The sequence below is a fragment of the Aethalodelphis obliquidens genome, unplaced genomic scaffold, assembly GCF_003676395.1.
Source record: "Aethalodelphis obliquidens isolate GAN/ISIS:26980383/991018 unplaced genomic scaffold, ASM367639v1 scaffold7, whole genome shotgun sequence".
NCBI lineage: Eukaryota > Metazoa > Chordata > Mammalia > Artiodactyla > Delphinidae > Aethalodelphis > Aethalodelphis obliquidens.
This window is the reverse complement of record NW_020837951.1, coordinates 31,864,338-31,890,044: the sequence shown is the minus strand read 5'-3', so window position 1 is coordinate 31,890,044 and position 25,707 is coordinate 31,864,338. Positions and strand designations below refer to the sequence as shown.

Genomic DNA, 25,707 nt, shown 5'->3' with positions numbered 1-25,707 from the left:
AAAAAAAAAAAAAAAAAAATATATATATATATATATATACACATTTGAAATTTACCATAATAAAAAGTTTTAAAAAGTTAAAAGATAAATACAAGTGGAGAAAAATACTTGTAGCAAATATGACTGAGTCAATCTATCAAGAGCATGCAAAGATTAATAAGAAAAACCCTACAATTTCAATAAATTACAAATGGCATTAATATATAATTCACAAAAAGAGAAATGCAAACAACTAACATATAAGGGGTTATATGTTAAACTCCATTTATCAAAAAGTAGAAATTTGAATACGATTTTTTTTTGCCTATCCAATTAGCAATAATTTTTTAATGCTCAATTCTACTTCACCCCTACCAGAGTTAGTAGAAAAGAAATTAACAGAGGAAATGAGACCTGATGATCATAGGAAAAAATATTTAAGGGATCCCTCTGGCAAAAAGAAAAAAATGCCACAGGAAATTACCTTCTCTCATACCCCAAGCTGGTTTGTTCCAACCTACAATCCCAGGTCGCCCACCCTCTGAGATGTGTTCTGGACTATATCTTTCAAATGCATAACTACCAAGCTTTATCCTTGCTGTGTTATGCCTAAATTTTAGTTCTCCACACACCTTGCCCTTACTCCCTGATCTCGTATCTCCCCGTCTTTTAGATGGAGTCCCTAACCTCTGCTGTCTAGTCTTCTAAACTTGACTCCTTTTCCCTCTAACATGATATACGTGAAACTTCCTTATATCTAGCAGAATTCCCAGTGTCAGCGCCCCCACACCCAAGCTGATACGTTTTTCTTCAAATTATAGTGGAATCATATACTCATAAAGATAACATGGCATTATCTATACCATAAAGATAGTAAAAGTAGCTAACCTTATTATATACTTCCTATGATCCAGGCAATCATGAGTGCTTTACATACATTATTCAATTGAGGCCTCATAACCCTCTTACGTGGGTAGGCAGCAGTATTTTTATTTTGCTTATGAGGCAGATGTTAAGTGACTCATCAGCCTCACAAAGCTGCTGATTCTAGCCAAGCTGATCTGACTCCAGCACACACTCTACTGCCTCCCTGGGCTTTTATGACGTAGAGCACGTCATGAAGACCGTGATTTGACCTACAGAATAAACCCCTATTATAATACAATGTAAATGCAAAGTCCTACTGTATGTATGGCATCTAGCCAAGGAAATCAAATATCTCCTGGGAAACAAGTCACTACTGAAGTAAATAGAGCCTTATTTTTTATAAACCATTATTTTCTATGTCTTTTCTAGTAAAAAGAATTGACAGGTACAAAACAAACAAACAAACAAGAAAAACCAAAACACCATACCATCACATAACACTGAAAGGCCACTGACTGACAGGAAAATACAGTCTTATATAAAATCAGATATTAGCATGCCGGGATGCTGAGTGGAACTTTTCCTGTGGCCCAGAACTGATACCGATCTACTGATGAAATCTACAGACACTGAGTCTCCGTATCAAAAACGGGCAGACACCTTCCCTCGAGGCTTACTAGTAGCCAAAACCAACACTATGACAGAGAGCAATCCACTGACCCTCACACCTTTTCCCAGGCCATGTAAGAAGCCTGGGCAGGGAGAGCAGAGTGATCAGGGTCCCCATCCTTGCAGAGAGTACAGTACTCATTGTGAGGAAACTGCCTTTTCCCTATCCTAAAATGCTAAGTTTGTTGGAGGGAGGAGGGATGTGCTGCTCCAAGAGTTGGGAGTAACTTGCAGAAAGGGAGACTGCTGGCATCTCACTGCGCCATGAGTAGAGCAGAGGGGAGCCTGGTGAGAGAGTTCTAGGGAGGGTTTGGCCTGAAGACGGGGGCGTGTAATTGAACACAGAGACTTGTGCTCACTTCTCACTGTAGATTTCTGAAGGCAAGAGGCTTCCTGGAGTAGCCGTGTAGCAGCACACCGAGAAAGTGGAGTAGTAATCCTGGGAAGAAAGGATGTGTGGCACCTCCACCCCATTTTCACGGCAGAATGTATGGAAGAAAACCTCAGTGGTTTCCATCGGTCCACAGAAAGGACTACAGAACAGAGGAGGGACAAAGAAACTAAAAGGGCTAGCCAGATACCCAGGACAAGTGAGGTGACACTCTACCAGTGAGAGGACTGAAGATATGGACCGCAAGAGGGCTGCCCTCTCTAAGGAAGTCCTCGTTGACAGAGTGGACCAGGCTGGCCTGAACAAGAAACCATCATGTAGAGACCATTTCGTCAGCAGAGGCTGCGAGAAGCAGATAAGACCAAAGTGACCAGAGTGAGTATGGATGGGCACCTTCCCACAACTGGCAGGTGGTCAAGTAGAGAGGACTGTTGTTACCTCCTCTATCCTCTATCCAAGCACCCCTTGCCCCAATCCTAGATGGTCTACTTGACAGAGAGTAAAAGAGAAGATATCTTAGAACTCTCACTCTGCCCCTCTCCTTCTCTCCCTCTCTCTTTCTCCAATCCCCCTCCAGCCCACTTTTTGGGTCCCTTGAGCAATGGTTATGGGGAAAGTTTTAAATTGGATATGATACTGGAGTTTTAAACTGCACTGGACAGAGCTTATGCATCAAAAATGATCAGAATGTTTTGATACTTAACTAAGATGCCATTAAAGGAAGGGAAAAGAAGATTCTACAGAGTTTAGTAGAAAGAATTGACTGGAAAAAAGTTAAAGTGCTTAATATATCCCACCTATGCTGTTGATAGATCAATTACATTACACCACACTGTACTGGAAGAACTCTTGCCAGATTCTTACCACTTTAGAGCACGATGTGCAAGGATGCCTGAGGTACTCCAGTACCTAACGCTAGTTTTCTAACCTTCTTGTTTAAAAAAGAATCACTTAATACAATTTCCCTTCCATGGCATTCTATCACTAGAAATCCGGGCACCAGGAGTTAAAAAAATCAAGTCAAACTAAAGACATAAGTCACATTTTTGCACATCAGATAAACCTGCAATGGGACCTACAGCCCCCTTCTCTGTGAGTCATCTTAATACTACGGAAAGCTGTGACCTTGTGTTTCCAGGAGGACCAGTCATGTGGCTCTGCTGCGCAGATGAGTCATAAGAAACCTGGCCAACCGTACTTTGACATCCTCAAACTACCTCCTTGGGAGCTGGCCATTTTATTTCCACTCTCCTTTTTTTCCCCTCATATTTCTTTCCAGAAGCCATCCTTATCTGAATTAGTATGACAAGAATATCCAGCCTGTCACCCTATTGAAAGGACAAGAAGAATTTCAAAATTCACTGTAACTACAAAGTGATTCTACTATATGATTCCTACTTTAAAAAGTAAAATGGCTTTTTTTTTTCTCCACCAGAAAGTGGTCCAGATTCTCAACAGTCTCCAGTCTCAGTTTGGTACCATAATTGCCATAAATAAATTTCTTACGCACTAAAACCAGTTTTGCCCTTTTCCCAGGAGACTTTTGTAAAGCTCAACATAAATTCAGCTATCTCATATGATGCAATTGTGATTTAGAAAAAGCCAAGACCATCATCAATACACAGTTCCATCCTCCCACACCAACAGCCCAATCTAACTGCCGCCAAGTCCCCAAACCCTGAAACTCCCACCCACAAGCTGCCAAACCCTCTGGTTGCCCTATCACTGGCAGATGCTACGATGCTCTGTCAGTAAAAGGTTTGTGAGAAGCTGAAAAGTGTACAAAATCAAAGAGAATGCAAAGACATTTTTACTGAATTCAGTACTTCAGGATTCTGGAATACTTAATGCTTAAGAATTAAGAGAGATTTGGGGATCAATATCCCTGTGAGTCTCTATTTGGTCAACTTCACAATGGCTGCTACCTGCCTACCCCAAAAGGAATCAGAGGTGGCAGTTTGAGAAGACTTCGAAACTGCCCCATAAAAAATATCATATACATACAAATCTGTAAATACAAGATATTTCGATCATGAGGAGACGTGTGTGTGCCAAGGTCATTATTTCTATGTTTTGAAGTAACACGATGAACACTCAGAAGTGGAGTAAAGTTATTCTGCTAAGGGGGAAGCCAAAATCCACTGTCATTTACATGCACTGCACTGAGCTATGTCCAAGGATATTGACTTAGTGACACAGTGAGCTGAAACGCCATAACCACAGTCAGGTTACTCGTAAAGAGCTCACTAAGGTCCTTCACCAAATCGTGTAATTTTTATTTGAATCTGGGAAGCAATCTGAGATTCTGAGCCCCTCATCTTACACATGGGAAGACTGACACCCAGGAGATTTGTGTCAAACAGCTCAGATAGCAAAATGACTAAAATCCAGACTCCTAGATTCCAAGCCCTGTACCCTTTCAACTCCTTTTTTTTTGTTACCCAGACTAATACAAACCCACTGTTCCCACATACACTTTGCCCATCCAAGTCTCACCTCTATGCTACTACCCATGTACTCCAAATCCCCAAAACTGCTTCTCTGACTGCTTGAGCTGAAACTCTCTTTACCCAGTTCTTAACTCAATCCCTCCTGGTAGCACTGTCCTTTCCCTAAGACCATGCCCCTAAACCTTGGGCTACTTGTCCTTCCCAATGACTACCTCCTGTCTCAGATTTCATTCCACCCAGCCCCAGGACTCTTTCTCTAATCCCTAAACCCCAAGCATCCTTCAATCAATTCTTACTCTGAGACCTTGTATCCTGCAGTAGCATATTAGTTTTCTATTATATTGGTATTTTATTATGGTATAGCAAATTACTGCAAAGTCAGTGATTTAAAGCAACACGGATCTATTATTGTAGAGTTGTATGGGTCAGACATTCTGACATGGATCTCACTGGACTAAATTCAAGGTGCATTCCCTTCTGAAAGTTTTGGAGAGAATTCATTTTCTGGCTTTTTCCATCTTCTAGAGGTCTCCCACATTCATCGACTCATGGACTCCTCCTCCATCTTCAAAGTCAGCAACATAGCACCTCTCTGATCCTGCTTCCATCATTACATCTCTTTCCCTGACTCCCCTCTTCTGCCACCCTCTTCCACTTTTAAGGACAATTTTGATTGCACTGGGCCAACCAGAATAACCCAGGATAACCCCTCTTTTTTAAGGTCAGCTGATGAGCAACCTGAATTCCATCTGCAACCTTAATTCCCCTTTGCCACATAACCTAATGTATTCACAGGTTCTGGGCATGAGGACATGGACATCTTTGAGGGGCCATTAATCTTTTCTCTTCCCTTCAGCAACCTCTCCTCATCCCTTGACACCCTCCACCCTGATATAGAGAAGAATGGATTCTAAATCGACTGAATCCCCAAATGACCACCGGGGCTTGTGGAGAGAGATGTTCCCAGTGGTCATTTGGGGATTCTTTCCTCAGAGACCTGGGAGGGACATTGGCCAGGGCACTCCACAACCCTCTGTCTGCATAGAGCTACAGAGGGCTGAGCCTGGAAATGGAGAAAAGAAAGGTAGGACCTGGCATAGAATCCAAGGACCCAGAAAGACCAGCACACGCAGTGCTATTGCTAAGGCTGGCCTTGCTGCTGATCAAACACAACATAAACACACAGGCCACTGAATGTGTGGGTTGAGCCTTCAACTGAAAATTCCTTGGAAACAGACTTCATAGTCAAAATTATGAAAGCCATTGCATTGTCAGGTAATCTACATTTGCTTTAGGAAAAAAAAAAGTCCCAATTCAGACAATTATGACATCAGACAATTCAGACATTATGGAATCAGCCCTAGAGAGTCCTATTAACCACCTTGTAAAGACTTATTTTTTAATTTTGAAAAAATTGAATATTCATAGGAAATTGCAAAGATAGAATGAGAAATATCAAATATAAACATATATAAACAGAGAAGTGTTTATAGTTCTATGTCATGAGATTCACACTTTAAAAATGTAACTAGACAAATGTACATGTCTGTGTCCACCACTTGGTCAGAATCCTACAAAGATGGCAGCAGCACTGCATGGAATTGAAGGACTTACCTACCAACAGGCCTTGATCGGGTGGCTTCTACGAATCCACACAACCCTAAGATATAGTATGCAGTGAAGCACAGAGAACTTGACAAGAGCCTGTATCAGCAGTGTGAAACCACAGGGAACTCTCAGTCCTTGAGGCATACCTGCTGAAATGGGGAAATTCTCTTGAAACATTTTCAAACGGTTTATGCTCAGTGTATGGGAACTGTCTGACAACTTCAAAGATGCCAGCCATCTCTGAGAAGAAAGATAGGAGAGCTGACTGAAATACAATCTTAAGGTCTCACTTCTCTCCATCCCAGGAAAGAACTCAAGAAAAATCCTCTGAATCAGTCCCACAAAGTATCACAGAATGTTAGACCTACAATGGCCCGTAGAAACTTCCTAGTTTGGTCCAGTCCTTTTATTTACAGATGAAAACAACCCTGAGACCTGGGATAGGGAAAGGGCTGCTCAGTCATACAGCTAACTAGCGGGTGTGCCAAGATTAGAACCTAAGTCTTCTATCTCCCAAACTGGCATGTTTTCTTGTGTCCATATTATCCACCTTCAAATATATACTCTGGAAATTCCAACATGATTTTAAGGGGATAATATGATCAGATGAGTAATGCTGTGTGGAATAAATATGAGGGGGGCAGACATTGATAGGAGGAGACCAGTAAAGAGGCTGTTGGAATATACTGAAGACTATATATCATGGTGGTTTCAACTAAAGTGATGGTGATAAAAGTGGAAAGAAGCAAAGGATTCAAGATATATGTTGGAAGTACAGTCAGAATCAGCTGAACTCTGTCATCTGGGTCATCAGTAACAAATTTCTGACCATGAAATAGACCAAGGTGAGTAACCTGTAGCAGGGGTCATACCTGAAAACTTGGCCTTATTGTCACTGTTTGTCACTATTGTTATTAGGACCCAGTAACAGCTATTTAGTTCAGATGGTCCCACTTGTCTTGGCAAGCAGCACCTACCTGGCTAGCACATTTACAGTCCCAGCTTCCCCCATGCACTCAGACAGGCTCCTGACTAGAAAACTGATACACAGACTGTGCCCCAGGATTAGGTTTAACAGTACACTGGGTTTGGGGTACTGGCATCTCTGTCTGTATCAGCTCTGCCTTATCTGCTTGTAAGTTCTTCTACTTGCAGGTTCAAGTCAGCCCAGATTTAGTGGCACATTAAAAGCTTCCTACCCCGTGTGCCCAGAAAGGCAAAGCAACAGCAACCTTGATGCTGGTGTAAACATCAAATGAAACCTGAATCACCCAAACATTCAGCACACAGCTGGTTCAGGAATATACTCCCTCTACACTAGATCCTCTGGTTTCCCGCCAGAGCTGGAATCCTAACCAGTTCACTGGGGAACCTCTGTGAACTAATGACCTCTTCTCTAATGTCTGCAGTCCTTTCCTGAGACTGGCTTTCTACACCCCTCACTCTGTCTCCCATACTCTTCCTGGGCTTGCAACCCAGACACACACAGACACCAAGAACAATTACTGACCCAAAGACCTGCTGTTGCTCTCTGCATGTTTCTCTTGGATTCAACGGGGAATCAGATGCGAGTTGGTTTTACCACATTCCCCCAGGCTTAGCATGGTTTTTCCATTTAAAAAGTCTTCCTTGTTTGTTTATTTTATAGTGGTAGAGGGAAAAGAGAATGGGCAACTCTCAAGCACTCCTCATTGAGATGTAAATTCATGCAACCACTTTGCAGAGAAATTTGGCAAAATCTTGAAGAGGTAAAGATGCACATATCCTATAATCCTATCCCTAGGTATACGCCCAAGAGAAGTGGATAATAGACCCACCAATAAAATAGTGGAAGATTTTTCAGAGCCGCTTTATTCCCAATAGCAAAACTGTAAATAACCCAAATGTCTAACAAAAGAAAGGATAAACAAATTGTAGGATAGTCATAAAATAGAATATTAACCAGGAATTTAAAGAAAACTTACTTATATACAATATTAGTGAAGCTCAAAATATTATGTTCAGCAAAATAATCCAGACCCAAAAGGTATATACTGTATTATTACATTTACAAGAAGTTTAAGAATGGGTAAAACCAAATCTAAAAGGTCAAAATAGTGGTTATCTCTGATGGGACATAGAGAATGGGGTTATTGACTGGAAAGGAAATGGGGGAACTTTCTGGGGTTTTAGAAATATTCTATATTTTGATCTGAGTGTATACACATATGAAAAGTCATAAAATTGTACACTTAAATTTGTGCATTTTACTGTGTCTAAATTATACCTCAAAAAGTATGAAAATAAAAACAAATAACAGTAATATGTTATCATTATAGAATGCTTTAAATAAAGATAAGCAAAAGGAGTAAATAAAATTGTTCACTCCCACCAGATATAACTACTGTTAAGTACTTTTTGTAGCCATGTATTTTTTTTTTTTTTTTTTTTTTTTTTTGGTGCGCAGGCGTCTCACTGTTGTGGCCTCTCCCGTTGCGGAGCACAGGCTCCGGACGTGCAGGCTCAGCGGCCATGGCTCACGGGCCCAGCCGCTCCGCGGCAGGTGGGATCCTCCCGGACCGGGACACGAACCCGTGTCCCCTGCATTGGCAGGCGGACTCTCAACCACTGCGCCACCAGGGAAGCCCTATGTATTTTTTAAATTTACAAATCATGCTGCTTTTTAAATCAGTTGTTTTCTATTGAACATATTTATTATTTAATTGTTTTTATGAGAAGTGATCTTCAAACTTTTTAGTAGCAAAAACCTTTCCTGAAACAAAATTTTATGTGAACACTCAATATACAAATATTGCTCTGCTTAAAGGATAATTAAGGAGTCACACCTGTCTGTGAGTCCTACTCTGTGTCCACCTCTGGCAGCCTCATAGCCATCTTTTTTTTTTTTTTTTTGCGCTACACGCGCCTCCCACTGCCGTGGCCCCTCCCGCCGCGGAGCACAGGCTTCGGACGCGCAGGCTCAGTGGCCCTGGCTCACGGGCCCAACCGCTCCGCGGCACGTGGGATCCTCCCGGACCCGGGCACGAACCCGCGTCCCCTGCATCAGCAGGCGGACTCCCAACCACTGCACCACCAGGGAAGCCCAAAGCCATCTTAATAGGACCCCAGCAGTCTGAAAATCACTATCTTGGTTCCATTTGTAATGAATGCATTCCAATTCATGAATGACCCACAGTTTTGGTAACTCACATGGTGATAACACCTGAGTATTACCACTTCTTCTCCTTTAGACCACAAAGAAAATTCTGCAGTTGTCTAATGAGAACCGACCACATTCACTCACATCCCTCAACATGCCTCAAGAAAAGATTGTTTTGTCCAATCCGCCAATAAGGCCTTTTTAAGGTAAATAGGTGCGTGAAGCCGAAAAGACTTGTGAGGTCTTACAATGGAAAGGGAGGGAATTGCCAGCTGGGAAATAGATCCAGGAAAGGGAAAGACAGATGGTGAGGAAGAAGATAAAGATATCTGGTTTGGTTTGTAAAGATAAAGTCCAAGAAAAAATATGAAAGAAATTTTGGACAAAGAGGTAATGGAGCTAATTGGAAGCGACTGCAGAGGATAGAAAAGATATTGTAAGTTGGAGGAATTTGACATCTTCAGAGCAATTGGAACAGGAAAGCTCCAAAATGCTTTTTCCTAGGTAATTAACTAGTACCCACCCAATGCTATTTCTTTATAATACAGCATCTTTCCTGTTATATGAATTTATAATGAATTTATAACTTCATTATATGCTAATAAATTATATACACTTGTGACTGTTTCTAGACTTTTGATTCTATTCTTGTGATCTGCATATCTATTTCTGAACCAGTTCCACACAGAACAAATCATACTTTCACCATATGTTTTAATAACTTACAGGGCAAGTCTCCCTTCATTACTTTTTAAAAATATTTTTTAGATATTTTTAAATGTTTGTAATTCCATCTAAACTTTAGAATCATTTTGTTGAATTCCCAAAACCTGTCCTTTTTATTTTGGTTAGAAGTTATAGAGTAATTTAGAGGAAATTCACATTTTTATCATTTTGACTCTTTTCATCCAGATATGGTCTGTCTCTCCACTTATTCAAGTCTTCTCCTGCCCTCGGGAAGTTTTGTTGCTTTCTTCATACAGTCCTGCATATTTGTTAAATTAATTCCTTGGTCTCTATTTTTTATTGCAATTGTGAAAGAAATCTTTTTTTTCTATATAATTTTCTAGCTGGTTTGTGTTGGCATTTATTAGTTTGTATTGGTTCATATATGCATGGGAAACCAACATGCATTATGTATATATGTATACACATACATGTGTATATATGATATGTATGTATATATATGGGCACACACACACTAACCAGACAGCCTATCAAAAATTCATATTAATTCTAAAAGTTCTTCATTTGTTTTGCTTATATTTCCTAAGTATTTTCTGGGTAATGATAATTTTGTCTTTTCCTTTCCAAAATATATACTTATTTTTCTGTTTAAAACAATGGCTAGGAACCCCCATAATAATGTTAAATATTTTCAGTGGTATATGGCACCTTTAATTGAATGTTTCTAAGTTCTAATCATTAAATGTTTATTCTTAGTTTCTCATGATTAGGCTTTAGTATGTTAAGAAAATCTCCTTAGTAAGTCCTACCTTACTAAGAGTTTTACCAATAATGGATAGTAAATTGTATTAAGTGCCTTTCTGGCATCGTGTTTGTTCCTCTTTTAGCCTATTTAATATAATGAATTACATTAATAAATTTCATGTTGAACTAACCATAAATTCCTCAAATAAGCCCTACATTACATGGTTATAGTATAATATGTTTAATTACATCGATTTTCATAGGTTAGATTGATACAGTTGTGTGTGTACATTAGTTTTGTCAGATTTAGGTATCAGAATTATGTCTGCTTCAAAAAATGAATTGAGGAGATTTCTATACATTTCTAATATCTAAAATACTTACTTAACAAAAGAAATATCTTTTCCTTGAACATTTCCAGGAATTACCCATAAAATCATCAAAGCCTCATGCTTTCTGGGTGGAATAGATCTTTGACAATCTTTAAAATTCCTTCTACAGGTCCTGGTATATGCAGGTCTTTAATTAATTTTGGAAACTTGATTTTTTTTTCCATCCATTTTATCATGACTTTCAGATCCATTAGCTTGAAAATGAGCATCATGTTCACTTGTGACTTATCTCCCTCACCTCTGTGGTTTCATGCTCATTTACAATTCTGTGGTGCTGGTTTTCCTTTCTTCTTCTTTGGCCTTAGAGGATTTGTTTGCTTTTTCTCAGTAGATTAAATGGATTTATCATTTCCCTTTATGTTTGCCAACTCTGTAATTTTTGCATTTAACTTTGTTTCTATCTCCTACATCCTCATTTAATAGAACATCCTCATTGTTCTATTTCTAATTTCATCAATCATTTATTCTTCCCTTTTTCATATATTTATATGTTTAAGGCAACAAATCTGCTAAGTACTGCTTTGGCCATACCCTTAAGTTTTTAGGAGCAGTTTTCATTGTCATTAATATATACATTTTCTCTTTGTCCCAAAAGTGATTTAGGAGAATGTCTTTTGATTTATTCAAGAGTTTAGATTTTTTGGCTTTAATCAATTTCATTGTTATGGTATTGTAGTCAGAGACTGTGGCATATACATTTTCTGCTTTTAGAAATTTAAGTTTTCTATTTGGCCCATTATATAATCACATTTTATAAATGTTTAATATGGACACTGGGAAACAATGTATATTGTCTCTTTGTTAGGGCATAGAGTTTAATATATATCATTAATTTTTCTCAACTGAATTTTATATATCCTCATTTCTTTATCCATGTATCTTCTCAATTACTGAGTTGCAGTTACTGTGATCATCTCAAATCCCCCTAGTATTTGCAATATTTTGGTTTATATAGTTCAGTGTTGTACCCTCCAGATATAAATATCTCTTATAAATTCTACCTTTTATCACTACAAAATGCATTACTTTGTTTTATTTAATATTTCACATAATGCTTTTGCCCTGAAATCTATGTCTGATGGTACTACCACCCATTCGTTCTTTACTATAATTTTTGCCCAACTTCAAATTTAACACCCCTTGCTCACTGTTATAATGGCATACAGCTAACTGTTGGTTTGGTTTGTATAGAGGTAAAATATACATACAATGAAATGCCTAACCTTAAGTGTACATCTTTTTATTTTTTTAAGTCTACATCTTGATAAGTTTTGATAAATGTACCAATCCATGTAACTACCACACCAATCAAGATATTGAACATTTCCATCACTCCAGAAAGTTACCATATGCCCCCACAGGCAACCACTGTTCTTATTTCTATCAACATAAATTTTCCCTCTTCTATAATTTTATATAAATAGAATCATTCAGTATGTTATTTTGTGTCTGGCTTCTTTCACTGAACATGATGTTTGGGGGATTTGCTCTTATTGCTGCATATATCAGTAGTCCATTCTTTTTTCTTGCTGAGTAGTATTCTTTTATATGAATTATACCATAATTTATCCTTCTGTTGATGGATATTTGGGTTCTTTCCAGTTTGGAGCTAGTATAAATAAAGTTGCTGTGAATATTCTTTTGCATGTCCTTTTGTGGGCATATGTTTTCATTTCCTCTGGATAAATACCTAGAAGTGGAATTTCTGGGCCACAGCACAGGTATATGATTAATTTTTCAAGAAACTGCCAAATATTTTCCAAATGATTGTATAATTTTGTACTCCTGGCGGCAGTTTCTCCACATTCTCACCAGCAGTTGGTGTTGTCTATCTTTTTAATTTTAGCCATTATAATGGATATGAAATGGTATCTCATTGTAATTTTTTTTTTTTTTTTTTTGCGGTACGCGGGCCTCTCACTGTTGTGGCCTCTCCCGTTGCGGAGCACAGGCTCCGGATGTGCAGGCTCAGCGGCCATGGCTCACGGGCCCAGCCGCTCCGTGGCATGTGGGATCCCCCCGGACCGGGGCACGAACCCGCGTCCCCTGCATCGGCAGGCAGACTCTCAACCACTGTACCACCAGGGAAGCCCCTCATTGTAATTTTAATTTGCATTTTCTCTGAAGACTAATGGTAATAAGTAATTCAATGTGCTTAATGGCTATTTGTACACATTCCTTTATGAACTACCTGCTCAAGTCTTTTGCCCATTTTGTATGGAGTTGTCTATTTATTATTGATTTGCAGGAGATATGTATATTGTAAACATTTTCACCCAGTCTGTGTCTTCCCTTTTCATTTCTTGTTGTGGTAACTTTTGATGAGCAAAAGGTTTGAATTCCAATTTATCAATTTTTTTTCCTTTCTATTTAAGGCTATTTATGCTCTCTCTAGGAAATCTTTGCCTAACCCAAGTGTGTGTTTTCTTCTAGAAGCTTTATAGTTTTTGATTTTACATTTGTGTTGATGATCTACTTCTTAAGTATTTTATGGTTTTCGGGGTTTTCTGATATAGAATTATATTCTTAATTGCATTTTCCAATTGTTTGCAACAGATCTATAAAAATATAATTGAACTTGTTTCTGTGGCCTTTCTAAATTCATTTATAAGTACCAGTAGTTGTTTTACAGATTCCTTAAGATTTTCTAAGTACAGAATTATGCCTTTTGCAGGTTTTATATCTTTTACTTCTTTTTCTTGCCTCATTGCAATGGCTAGGAGCTCCAGTGCAACATTAAATAGAAGTACTAAGAGAGGACATCCATACTTTGTTCTCAGTCATGAGGAAAGGCTTTCAATATTTCAGTGCTAAATACGATGCTGCTACAGGTGTTTTATAGATGCTCTTCAACAAGTTAAAGAAATTTCTTTCTATTCCTGATTTGCTGAGTCAAAAATTATTGAATTTTGTGAAATGCTCTTTCTGTATGTATTGAAAGGATTATATAGGTTTTCTCCTTTATTATGTTAAAATGTGAAATACATTAATTTTTGGGTTAAGCAATTTTGTTTCCTGGACTAATCCCCACTTGATCATGATGTATTAACATTTTTATACAGTCCTGGATTCAACCTGATGATATTTTTTAAGGATTTTTATTTCTGTTTTGGTATCTGGGTAATGCTCACCTCATAAAATGAGTTAGAAAATGTTCCCTCCTCTATTTTCTGAATTTGTTTAACATTCATATTATTGCTTCTTTAAATGTTTGATAGTATTCACCAGAGAGACCATCTGGGCCTGTAGTTTTCTTCACAGGAACGTTTTTTACCACACATTCAAAATTTTAAATACATATAGGGCTATTCAGATTTTCTATTCCATCTTGTATTAGCTTTAGTAAGTTGTGTTTTAAAGAAATTTCAAAACATCTAATTTCTTGAATTTACTGGCATCAAATTTCCATAATATTTCTTTATTAATCTTTCAATGTCAGTATGATCTATAGTGATATTCCTCTTTCATTCCTAATTACGGTAATTTCTGTTTTCTCTCCTTATCAGTCATGGTAAGAGTTCATCAATTTTTTTGTACTTTCAAAGGAAAAACTTTTGGCTTTGTTAATTTTCTCTATTAATTGTCTCTTTTCTATTTTTCTATTTCTATTCTTTATTGAGTTGCTTTGGGTTTAATTGGTCTTCTTTTTCTAATTTCTTAAGGAGGTTTGGAGACAGAGCAAGCTATGAACGAGATTTCTGTGTGAAGGACACCAAATTCAAGCCTGAGTATCACTTTCTCTTGAAGTCTTGGAGACGACCTCCAGGTGGCAGACACACACACACACACACACACACACACACACACACACACACACACACGATACTTGGTCTCTAGTAGCAGACATTCAGATGTTCTTCATCTTTGGACACAGATTGAGTGTTTCTGCATATTGCAGTACATCGTTTGTAATCCAGGGCCAATCAAAGTCCTGAAGGACCAGTTTGACTGCTTTGAACATGTCTGGACAGTCTACTGGTGCATCATCATGGCCCAGACTAACATAAGTCTGGACTTTCAGGCAAGGATAAGGTCCTAAAGTTTAAGCCTCTGTTTCGCATTTCTAAAGGTTTTCCTAGGAAACCAGTGAAATGAGAGTTGCCTCAGTATCACTGTCTACCTATATTTGAGTTCTTTATAGGTACCAGAATTATGAAGGTTATTTATTCTGGACTGTGGTCCCAGATATCTACAGCTACAATTTTTCAGGTTTTAGCACCCTGATAAACAAGTGATGTCAACCAATTTGAACTAATTAAAATTCTAAAACGTTATCAGGTTATCAGAGTGGTGGGAGAAAAGGTATATGCGAGGGTTGAAGTGAAAGAAAACAAGGGGAAAAGATTATTACAGTTTCAAATATAAATGACGATGTAAGCAAGGGGTTCAAAAACTGGAAACTAAGAGAATTAGATATGCTGCCCTCCAGGATGGAAGTCTGTGGAAGCCAGTGATTTCCAAGGAGGCTTTAGACCTAAAAAGTGGGTTGTTTGGGCTTTCTGGATATCTTCTACTTTCCTCAGATTATTTTCTCCTACCCCTTTCTAACAGTAAGTAGTATGTCTTCCTATGATCTGTTTATTTCCCTGATGAACTTAAATCTGTGGAAACTTTTCCATTGTGAAGTCATGAAATTGCAAAAGAACTTGGAAAAAATAACCAATCCCATTGGAGATAGACCTGCCTCCAACCCGGAGATCTCCTCCCGAATTTGTGGGGCATCCATTCAGTTTCTCTACCACCAGAGCTATATTCAGGGTAACTGAATAAATCTAGAAGTTGTGGGAGCTCTAATGTGGCAGTGGAGGTGAAGGTGGGGCCCACTTGCTAAGAACAGTCTGCTCTCATAAAACATTTAAAGCAAGGCAATATTTTTGCACATTTTTCTGTAATTGAATATCATTAAGATACTGAATATACAATGCATCTTGTTTTTTTTTATCCTTTCAAAAACTATTTATTGAATGCCTACTATATACCAGGCATTGGGCATTGTGCAAGGGATAGAGGGATACAATGGTGAGCAAAGAAACAGAGAAAAGAAAGCTAAAATACAGTCATGAGTGGAAAGGGTAGGAATGGAGGTGGAATGTTGGTGTGCTCCTTTATTACCAAAGACTTTGCATATTCTTGGGTCCTTGAGTCAGAAAAAAGTAGTTACGCTGGATCCCTCTGACATGTATAGCAAGGAGAGAGAGAGTGTGTGTGTGTTTGTGTGTGTGCTTGTGTGTGTGTATGTGTGGTGGTGGTGGTGGATTTTGGAGAAGATGAGGGACCATAAGGAGAATACCTCAATTTCTGCCCAATAGAAGTGGGAGGATGGAATCACTGATGTTCCAGAAGCTAAGAAAGGAAAAATGTAAATTATTTTCTTTACGCATGTGGTTTGCACAACATCCTCCAACATAAGACTCCCACTTGGGTCCTAAAGTTGGAAAAATCTAGGGAGTATGGAGATGGTGAACAGAGCAACAAGACTTGACATGGTATTCCAGGTGTCAGCACTAGTAGATCAACTCCGAGAGTGAGACCTTTGTAAGATATTCTTCAGGTTCATTAGCCATGTGCATTATAAATCTGGAATTAATGTCATTTACCTAAATTATAGAGATGTATTTCTCACGTAAGTCCCTATATGCAGGCAAGGTAGCAAAGAAGAGTTCTTTAAGTGGGGATAATGTGAAGAGCCCCTAAGAAGAATTCCCTACCCTAAATCGTATTTCCCATGTTGAATGAAATTCATTTTGTTCCACTGCTTAGAACCCATCTTTAGTCATCTCTCTATAACCACAAAAGCAGTTATAACATAGTATAGTAAAGATTCTGAAATAAGATTGCCTTGTTCACTGTGGGCTTCACCACTAATTGCTCATGTGACTCTGGGGTATGTTTCTTAATAGCTAAGAATTACATTTATTGAGCATGCAATCACTTAGCAACTACAGAACCAAGCACTTTACATGTATTTACATGTGTCATGAATCCTCACAATACCCTATGAGGTATGAGGTAGGTAACATTATTATCATTATCATCATTATCAGATGAGGAAATTGAGGCAAGTATGTAACTTTCAGGTCCAAAACTAGTAAATTGAGGAGCTGAAATTCAAACTTAAGTAGTTTTAACTACTATACTACAGTTCCCTCACTTAAACCCTCTAAGCTACTATACCTACCTCAGACCATAGTTGTAAAGATTAAGTAAGATAGTGGTTGCAGACTTGATGGAGTGCAAAAAGTGTTCAACACTATTATTATTTCAGATAAATCGATTCTTTAAAAAAAAAACTGGAGCAATACCCAGCAAATCCAATTCTACCTTACTGAGCCTCTATTATGTATTAAGCTCTGTATTAGATGCTAAAGTGATATACTAATGTATAAGACTTGATTCCTGCCCTCAAGAAACTCACAGAATTTAAGGCTTACTCACATGTTCCCCACATAAAATCCTTCAGGAGCTCTAAGTTGCTTTCAGAAAGCTCATATCCCTACCTTGGCACAAAAGACCCATCAGGATTCTACCCCTTCTAGCCTCTCTGGCCTCATCTCCTGCCACTTCCCCCATCCACACTTCAACCTAACTGAGCTACTTATCATTCTTCAGAAGTACAAGACATTTCATATCTCCATGACCTACAACATGCTGTCCAACTCAAATCTACCTGGAATCCCCATCCCCTGCTAGATTAGATGCTCCCTCTCTGTGCTCCCACAGAATCCTGCACACACTCGCTGCACTTATTACATTGTACTGCAACTGTCCTGCTCATCTGTCTCCTCCACTATACTGTAAGCTTCCTGAGGACAGACTGCAGTAGTGGTGTCCTATCCTAGCTCCCAAAACAACATATGTGTGGTAGGCATTCAATGAATGTGTATAGAATGAACACATTAGTAAACTATAATTAGTGCTCTAACGGAGGTATAACAATTTAATGGTAGAGTGAGTAAAGAGTGAAACACATTGGGAGGGTCTGCAGTGACTTCTTTAAAGAGGCAGCATCTGAATTGGCTCTTCATGGGAAGGTAATGCTTGGATCAGTGGATACATGCAGAGGACCTCCCAATAAGAAAAGGTTTGAGGAAAGGCCCTAGAAGGAACCTTTGGAGCATAATAAGTAAACCTCTATAACTAGAACATAGGAAACAAACAGAGAGGATAAGGTCACTGTGGCAACAAAACTGGGAATTGCAGAGAACCCAGATCATCAAATCTATTCTCAAGAAATTTTCAATTAAAAAAATCTTACTGCTGTACTATAAAACTCTTAGAGGAAAACATAGGAATGCTCTATGACATAAATCACAGCAAGATCCTTTTTGACCCACCTCCTAGAGAAATGGAAATAAAAACAAAAATAAACAAATGGGACCTAATGAAACTTTAAAGCTTTTGCACAGCAAAGGAAACCATAAACAAGACAAAAAGACAGCCCTCAGATGGGAGAAAATATTTGCTAACCAATCAAGTGATAAAGAATTAATCTCCCAAATATACAAGCAGCTCATGCAGCCCATATCAAAAAAACAAACAACCCAATCCAAAAATGGGTGGAAGACCTATATAGACGCTTCTCCAAAGAAGATATACAGATTGCCAACAAACACATGAAAGGATGCTCAACATCACTAATCATTAGAGAAATGCAAATCAAAACCACAACGAGGTATCACCTCACACCAGTCAGAATGGCCATCATCAAAAAATCTACAAACAATAAATGCTGGAGACGGTGTGGAGAAAAGAACCTTCTTGCACTGTTGGTGGGAATGTAAATTAATACAGCCACTATGGGGAACAGTATGGAAGTCCCTTAAGAAACTAAAAATAGAACTACCACATGACCAAGCAATCCCACTACTGGGCATATACCCTGAGAAAACCATAATTCAAAAAGAGACATGTACTACAATGATCATCAGAGCACTATTTACAATAGCCAGGACACGGAAGCAACCTAAGTGTCCACTAACAGATGAGTGGATAAAGAAGATGTGATACATATATACAATGGAATATAACTCAGCCATAAAAAGAAACAAAATTGAGTTATTTGTAGTGAGGTGGATGGACTTAAGAGTCTGTCATACAGAGTGAAGTCAGAAAGAGAAAAACAAATACCATATGCTAACATATATATATGGAATCTAAAAAAAAAAAAGTTTCTGATGAACCTAGGGGCAGGACAGCAACAAAGACGCAGACGTAGAGAATGGACTTGAGGACACAGGGAGGGGGAAGGGTAAGGTGGGACGAAGTGAGAGAGTAGCATGGACATATATACACTACCAAATGTAAAACAGATAGCTAGTGGGAAGCAGCCACATAGCACAGGGAGATCAGCTCAGTGCTCTGTGACCACCTAGAGGGGTGGGATAGGGAGGGTGGGAGGGAGGGGATATGGGGATATATGTATACATATAGCTGATTCACCTTGTTATACAGCAGAAACTAACACAACATTGTAAAGCAGTTATACTCCAATAAAGATGTTTAAAAAAAAAATCTTACTGCTGCAAGTAATGTTATCCACTCCCAGTTCTTCTATTTGCATTTCTTCTCATTCATTCATAACCAAACCATGATGATCACATCAAAAATACAGGGATGTGTACAAGGAGGATTGTAGCAAAAGGATAGAAATGGGGAAAGGAAAATAGTTTGAAAAGTAGGAGGAAACGGCACTAAAATTAAAATACCAAGCTGATAGGAGTGTCTCACCTGTATCAGATCAGGGACTATGTCATCAGCAGTTTGATTACTCTTACATTTATTTAACTTTATGTCATTTTTTTACTACATAAATTTCTATAACAGGCCCACACTAACTTATGATGCAGAGACAGTGATCCCTGAAGGCAACCAGTATCATTTTAGAAAGGAAACCTTTTGACCCATGTACTCTGCACTCCACCCAATAAGCCACTGACATTACTAAAGAGTCAGTGGATCTGATACAGTATTAAATACAGGCTGCATCATGCAACAAAATTCACAACCACTGTACTCATTGTATTCCCTGCTTTAAGCACCAACTCAGTATTTAATGCACACCTGTTAATGGGAAAGACACTGTTGTTGGCACTGACAGGGATACCTGGATTAATCTGGTATGATCCAGACCCTTAAAGAATGCACAGAGTAGGTGAGCCAAATGTGTACATGATAATGCAATTCAGAGTGTCATAAATTTATGAAAAATGTAGCACGAAAGCAAAAAAGAAGCATTCATTAATCTTAACAGGAAAAATGGAGGAAGATTTCATGGCAGGGTTAACTGGGACTCCTATGAAAAGTTTTCATTGTATTTCTTTTTTTATTTTCATAATTTTTTAAAATTACAAAAGTGATATATGTTCATTATTAAAAAAATCAAAAAATACAGATAAGCAAAAACCACAAATAAACCACTATATTTTAGTATATGCCATTTAAAATTTTAATTTATTTATAAAAATAAGAAGATATTTTACATTCTTTTCAGTAAGCAGCTTTCTTCAGGCAACAATATATTACAACCATCTTTCCATGTTATTTACTATACTTCTGCAACTGACTTTTATATTTAAAAGGTGCATATCACAAAAAGAGGACACAGTAAAAGCATGTCTCCCTCCCACCCCACCCCCATTATCTTATAGTTTTAAACAGAAGCAACCACTGTTACCAGTTTCTTGTGATGGTTCCACAAGTAGTCTATGAATATATGAGCATAAGTGTATATATTTCTCTTTTTAAATAAATGGCAGCAATGCACTCAGCTTTGTACCTTGCTTTTCTCCCCTTAGGCAGTAAACTTATCATTGCCTTGTTCCTCCTAATGGCTGCAAAGTGTTCCATTATACAGATATATAATAACTTATTCATCTAGTACCCTTTGATGGACATTCAGAATATTTCCAACCTCTTGCTATTAGAGTATTACTAGACATATCCTTAAAATGTAAACATGCACACATTTGTGAATATATCTGCAGAAAAATTGCTAGAAGTGGAGTTTTAAGGTCAAAGGATATGTATATTTTTAATTTCATAGATATTACCATAGTGGCCTCCATTCAGACGGTCCTAATTTCTACTCCTGCCAGTTACAAATGAGAATGCCTACCTGTGGCTATTCCCTACCTGTGGCTGCCCAGCAAGATACTATTTTCCATTCCCCTCCCTGACCACACACAGACAGGTGAGGTCACTTGCCTGGTAAATGGAATAAGGAATGTGAACAGAAATGTGTGTCATATCCAGGCCACAGAAACTGAGAAGAGAATATGCATTTTCCACCCTTTCTTTGCTTTTCTACCAGCTGGAAACAGAAGATTTCAAGGCCTTAGGGAAAGAGAGAGTCACATGATGCAAGGAACCCAAGTTCCTGAATCACCATATAGAGAAAAACTGTCTATCAACCAGAAACATCCACATTGGACTATTACATGAGGGCGAAATAAATTTCTATTGCATTAAGCTTCTAAAATGTTGGTGTTTGTTATAATATCTTGCTTTATGCTAACTAACATACCAAGAAACCCCTTTTTATATAAAACACCAGATCCACAGTCCAGAGGAATACACATGGGAAATGCTGCTTAAGTATTTCAACGTTAAGTATGAAAATGCCTATTAAGAAAGTATCCTTCATTTCCTGGATTACCAAGAGCTGTTTTTTGTTTCTTCTTTTTTTTAAATCAAGAATGGGTATTGATTATCAAATACCTTTACAATGTCTGTGGAAATGACCCTAAGATTTTTTCCTTTTACCTATTAAAGTGAGATATTGCATTAATATTTCCTAATGTGGAAATAGCCTCACATTTCTAAAATAAATTGGGTTTACTTGGTTATGGTATTTTTATATGATATTGAATGCAAAAAATAACCAGAACAAAATAATATACTGGGAAATTCTTTAAACATGATTTATAAATTTTAAATTTCAATTAAGGAAGTAAAAAGTAGAAGAGACCTTTCTGAAGAACAAATTTGCTATCTGGAAAAGCAAGTGAATGAGTTAACACACTATCCAGGGCAAAAATAAAAAGAAATGGAATTCCTGAATGAAAAAAACAAAAAAAAAATAGAAACAGAAGGCAGGCCTAGAAGGCCTAAGCAGAAATAAAAGAAGTTCCAGAGGGAGAGCAAAGACCATACTGGAGAAAGCAATAATCAAAACACAGTACAACAGAATTAAAAAAAAAAAACAAAAAAAACCACACAATACAAGAAAACTACCCTCAGGAGGAGACTAGAGTTGTCAGAACAAAAGCATTCACTGATTGCCAGTCAGGATAATTGAAAAAAGGCATACATATAGATATATCCTCATGAAACTTCTGAAGTTTAAGAATAAAGAAAAAATATAAGCTTTCAGAAAGAAAGCACAGGTTACTTACAAATGAATGAGCACGAGGCTGGCAATGGGCACGGATAAGAACGTAGGCTCTGAAGTAAGACTACCTGGGTTCAGATCTTGGTGTGAACTTGGTCAAGTATTTAACTTCTTTGCGCTTCTGTAAAACAGGGATGATGATAGTACTTAGCTTCTAAGGTTGGTTGGAAGCAGTATTTGAGATAACACACAGAAGGTCTGGCACATCATTTGAGTCACCCAATTCCTATCTGTTAACACTGAAAGCTATATCAGAGACTCAAAACTCTGCACACTTTTGAGAGGACAAAAGCCTGCCCCCTCCCCAGAGCTTAATGTGTGGCACTAATGACCTGAAGAGCTGGCTGGACTAGCCCACCAGAATGCCTCTAGTGGTACCTGAGCTCCATGCTAGTGAGAAGTGAAATGATGGGCGGAAGGAATCTCACTGATTATTGTTTAATGTGAACAAAGCAATGACAACAGGTTTTTGGCCTAGAGCGAAGATTATCAGAGAAGAAAAAGTTGTAGCCTCTGTCAAAAGTAAATGGACTCACAGTGGAATCTCTTGAAGTCAGTGAGGACCCTCCTACAGTATTACTGTTATTCAGGACTCTACAAAAAGTGAAACAGTATAGGACTTGTGGCTGCCTGATTTGGGTGTCATAAAAAGTTATTTCATTCATTCAGCAAATTCTTTGAGCACACCTATGTGTCAGGAACTACACTGGGGATCTAACTGTGAACAAGACACACCAAGCCCCTTCCTTTAAAGAGTTTACATATATGGGGACTTCCCTGGTGGCACAGTAGTTAAGAATCCACCTGCCAACGCAGGGGACGTGGGTTCGACCCCTGGTCTGGGAAGATCCCACATGCCGTGGGGCAACTAAGCCCGTGTGCCACAGCTACTAAGCCTGAGCTCTAGAGCCTGCGAGCCACAACTACTGAGCCCATGCACCACAACTACTGAAGCCCACACACCTAGAGCCTTTGCTCCACAACAAGAGAAACCACCACAATGAGAAGCCTGCGCACCACAACGAAGAGCAGACCCCGCTGGTTGCAACTAGAGAAAGCCCGCACGGAGCAACAAAGACCCAACAGAGCCAAAAAAAAATTTTTAATTAAAAAAACAAGAAGAAATAGAAAATATGAACAGACCAATCACAAGTAATGAAATTGAAACTGTTATTAAATCTTCCAACAAACAAAGTCCAGGACCAGATGGCTTCACAGGTGAATTCTATCAAACATTTAGAGAAAAGCTAACACCCATCCTTCTCAAACTCTTCCAAAAAATTGCAGAGGAAGGAACAGTCCCAAACTCATTCTACGAGGCCACCATCACCCTGATACCAAAACCAGAGATACTACAAAAAAAGAAAATTACAGACCAATAACACTGATAAATATAGATGCAAAAATCCTCAACAAAATAATAGCAAACAGAATCCAACAGCACAGTAAAAGGATCATACACCATGATCAAGTGGGATTTATCCCATGGATGCAAGAATTCTTCAATATACGCAAATCAATCAATGTGCTACACCATATTAACAAATTGAAGAATAAAAACCATATGATCATCTCAATAGATGCAGAAAAAGCTTTTGACAAAATTCAACACCCATTTATTACAAAAACTCTCCAGAAAGTGGGCATAGAGGGAACCTACCTCAACATAATAAAGGCCATATATGACAAATCCGCAGCAAACATCATTCTCAATGGTGAAAAACTGAAAGTATTTCCTCAAATATCAGGAAAAAGACAAGGATGTCCACTCTCACCACTATTATTCAACATAGTTTTGGAAGTTCTAGCCATGGCAAACAGGGAAGAAAAAGAAATAAAAGGAATACAAATTGGAAAAGAAGTAAAACTGTCACTGTTTGCAGATGACATGATACCATGCATAGAGAATCCTAAAGATGCCACCAGAAAACTACTAGAGCTAATCAATGAATTTGGTAAAGTTGCAGGATACAAAATTAATGCACAGAAATCTCTTGCATTCCTATACACTAACAATGAAAGATCAGAAAGAGAAATTAAGGAAACAATCCCACTCACCATTGCAACAAAATGAATAAAATGCCTAGGAATAAACCTACCTAAGGAGGTAAAAGACCTGTACTCAGAAAATTATAAGACACTGATGAAAGAAATCAAAGATGACACGAACAGATGGAGAGATATACTATGTTCTTGGATTAGAAGAATCAATATTGTGAAAATGACTATACTACTGAAGTAATCTACAGATTCAGTGCAATCCCTATCAAATTGCCAGAGGCATTTTTTACAGAACTAGAACAAAAAATCTTAAAATCTGTATGGAGACACAAAGGACCCTGAATAGCCAAAGCAGTCTTGAGGGAAGAAAAGGAGCTGGAGGAATCAGACTCCCTGACTTCAGACTATACTACAAAGCTACAGTAATCAAGACAATATGGTACTGACACAAAGACAGAAATATAGATCAATGGAACAGGACAGAAAGCCCAGAGATAAACCCACACACCTGTGGTCAACTAATCTATGACAAAGGAGGCCAGGATATACAATGGAGAAAAGACAGTCTCTTCAATTAGTGGTGCTGGGAAAACTGGACAGCTACATGTAAAAGAATGAAATTAGAACACTCCCTAACACCATACACAAAAATAAACTCAAAATGGAGTAAAGACCTAAATGTAAGACCAGACACTATAAAACTCTTAGAGGAAAACATAGGGAGAACTCTCTTTGACATAAATCACAGCAAGATCTTTTTTGACCCACCTCCTAGAGTAATGGAAATACAAACAAAAATAAACAAATGGGACCTAATGAAACTTCAAAGCTTTTGCACAGCAAAGAAAGCTATAAACAAAACGATAAGACAACCCTCAGAATGGGAGAAAATATTTGCAAACAAATCATCGGACCAAGGGTTAACCTCCAAAATATATAAACAGCTCATGCAGCTCAATATTAAAAAACAAACAACCCAATCAAAAAATGGGCAGAAGACCTAAATAGACATTTCTCCAAAGAAGACAGACAGATGGCCAAGAAGCACATGAAAAGCTGCTCAACATCACTAATCATTAGAGAAATACAAATCAAAAGTACAATGAGGTATCACCTCACACCAGTTAGAATGGGCATCATAAGAAAATCTACAAACAACAAATGCTGGGGAGGGTGTGGAGAAAAGGGAACCCTCTTGCACTGTTGGTGGGAATGTAAATCGATACAGCCACTATGGAGAACGGTAAAAAACTAAAAATAGAATTACCATATGACCCAGCAATCCCACTACTGGGCATATACCCAGAGAAAACCATAATTCAAAAAGATACATGCACCCCAATGTTCATTGCAGCACTATTTACAATAGCCAGGTCATGGAAGCAACCTAA

General features: G+C 38.2%; 1 long non-coding RNA gene across 1 annotated transcript in view; it reads right to left on the bottom strand.

The window, feature by feature from the left end:
* LOC113619895 (uncharacterized) overlaps window positions 1–25,707 on the bottom strand; it is a 321,238-nt gene that overhangs the window by 278,042 nt on the left and 17,489 nt on the right. Inside the window, exon 2 of the long non-coding RNA XR_003432572.1 lies at window positions 22,320–22,436. This is a non-coding gene — a long non-coding RNA (uncharacterized LOC113619895). The remainder of the gene's footprint in view (window positions 1–22,319; window positions 22,437–25,707) is intronic.